Source organism: Diospyros lotus, chromosome 8 (genome assembly GCF_014633365.1).
Source record: "Diospyros lotus cultivar Yz01 chromosome 8, ASM1463336v1, whole genome shotgun sequence".
In the NCBI taxonomy this organism is placed as follows: domain Eukaryota; kingdom Viridiplantae; phylum Streptophyta; class Magnoliopsida; order Ericales; family Ebenaceae; genus Diospyros; species Diospyros lotus.
Genome location: NC_068345.1, coordinates 22,005,366 through 22,008,021, shown reverse-complemented (window position 1 = coordinate 22,008,021; position 2,656 = coordinate 22,005,366).

Here is a 2,656-nt window from a genome sequence, read left to right as displayed (position 1 = left end):
ACGTTCCTATACGCAAACTCTTGTTGTTCTCTTGCACGAAATTATATTGCATATATGAAATGTGTTTTCCTAGAAATATATGCTCTTGACTTTCAACTGTTGTATTTATAAAATCCGTGTGGCCCTACTGTTGCACCTATATGTTGTTGCCCGAGGGCAAAAGTTTGGATATCTCTCGAGATGCGCTATACGTGCGCCATCGAGAAAGCTCTTGTGGGGAAAACCGTGTGTCTAAGGGACAACAGATGTAGTGTTTGCATGAGTTCTAAGAGGTCGGACCGAGGTGACATGGTTATGGACCTCCCGAGAGGCATTTTTCTATCACCATTGAGAAAGCTCTCGTTATAGGAGGTTAAAAATTCACAAGGTATTTCAGAGTAGTTCTCGTTGTTTCCTCATACGTTTTATACATGTTCATGCATTTATATAAATTGTTTTGGAGTTCTCACTAGAAGATTCATCTTCTAATTAGATTATGTTCCTGGAATATTCAAACATTTCAGGTTTGACAACCGGCTCTAAGGGGAATGAGATAACTAAAGAATAAGCTCACTTTGTTGTTTGTAGCATGTTTTAACATGTATTAGTACGTCTTTACTTATGTACGAAACCTATGCAAACGTTAGTGTGTTTTTAGTTATGTTTGAGACGTTCGATTATTGTCTTCGACAGATGATATCTATGTAATTCGTTTTGTAGACGTCTTGAATGATTTCTCATATGATAAATAAAGCATTATGGTTATATACTATATCAAGTTCGATCTAACTTCCGCATTTGTAATTGTTGACGTTCGGAATTGGTCGATCGTGATTCATTGATCCGCACTGATGCAATGAATTCGAAAGGGTGAAAGATGCGATCTGGTTTTTGTTCATCTGTCGGCCGATTGGTCCCTGCAAAAATACTTCGACGCTCAAGCAAGTAAGCTAGTAAAAAGATGCAGAGTATCAACACGTTGCCAGAGAGAGCATACCTAGGATCTAGGGATAGTTGATTGATATATAGGAGGAAAAGATGTCCTCCTGCGTGTGCCATACATCTGTGGAGGCGCCCAGGTGGTGGCATGGTACTGACGGGACCCTCATTAATATGGATGGGATATGCCATTAATAAGGATGGGATCTACCATTAATGAGGATGGGATCTGAGGCGAGTGCACGAAAATCCAGAAGTGGCTAAAATGATGTTGTTGTAGGCTGGTATAGGGCCAGGATGGGACCGGCATGGGCTTGAAAGATAGGCCAAGAAGGAGCGCCAAGTTGGGCCTGAGCTGCCCAACTAGAATAATCCCTGGCCTACAATTGTTCTTTGGTTACTCTGCAGCCTTCTTGTTACGGGAGCTGATAAGTTAGGCCAGCGAGTTGGAAGCGTCGCTGGGAGCTCGCCAGAAGTATCGCTGGGAGCTCGCTCGAAGTATTGTTGGGAGCTTGCTGAAGTCTCGTCGAGAGCTCGCTCGTTTGACGCCCGCTCAGTCCCGCGATCTGAGCTCAAGCTCCAGCGATGTGTGAGCTTGCTCCGACGAACTCAGCTTGGGGCCTACTAGGCTTTTGGTGATTGGGCCGGCCTGCTGGGTTGAGTTCAGGCCATAAGAAGTAGTGTGAAATACCCATAATAGTAATGAAAACCCCTGTCTTAGCTCGTTGATCGTTGGGTTTGATAGGCTGAGAAGGTGATATTGGGATTTTTAGGAATTGTATGTTATACATATGTAATATCCCAAATCCTTATGAGATTAGTTTATTTTGAAAGATACACGATGTTTATAGACTCGATAGCATATAATCTGAAGTTTTAAGCCTAAAACTAGCATGACCATTAGAAAACTTAGGGTCAGGGTACAAGGTGCTTTCTCCTTGAGAGGTATTTGGGAAATTAAGGTAGTGTTCTCTTTGTGTTTCAATTTTCAATTTTGAGTTTTGAATTCATTTTCAGTTTTGTGTTTTGAGTGTTTGTTTTGAGATTTTTAAAAACGTGTTCTTTTTGTTATTCTGAAAAATTGTTTCTCAAAATAGAAAACTGAAAAACGCGTTTACTTTAAAATTTTGTAAAATATTATTTTATAATATTTTATTTAAAAAATTTAATTCAAAATAAATTATAAATATTTATTAATAAGTTATAAATTTAATCTTATATAATGTATTAAAATTACAAATTACTTTCTAAAATCATTTTTAATTTGACTCAACTATTAATTTTGTAATAAATTCTTTTTATCTTCACATTTAAATTACAACAACATAAATATTAAAAAAATTATAAATCATAAAATATCATTAATTTATTCAAAATTATAAAAATATCTTTAAAAAGAAAAAATTAATAAAAATATTATATGACATTTGGGCGTATGGGGCGGTGAAGGAAGGAAGAGAGAAGAAATGGCAGTGGGCGTGTGAGGCGGTGAAGGAAAGAAGAAATGGCAGAGACGGTGGCGAAAGGAAGAAATGGCAGAGGGTAGCCGTAGGAGGAGGTGATCGACGGCGTAGACGAACGGCGGATTTGGGTTGCTGCAACGACGGGCATAGGCGAAGGCGAGGCACGGCGGAGTTGCTGAAACGACGAAGGCGAGGTGAGGCGGATCTGGTTTGCTGGTCGCGGCGGTGACGGATCGCGGCTGTGAAGGCCATGGCAGGCGCATCGCTGGCCAACA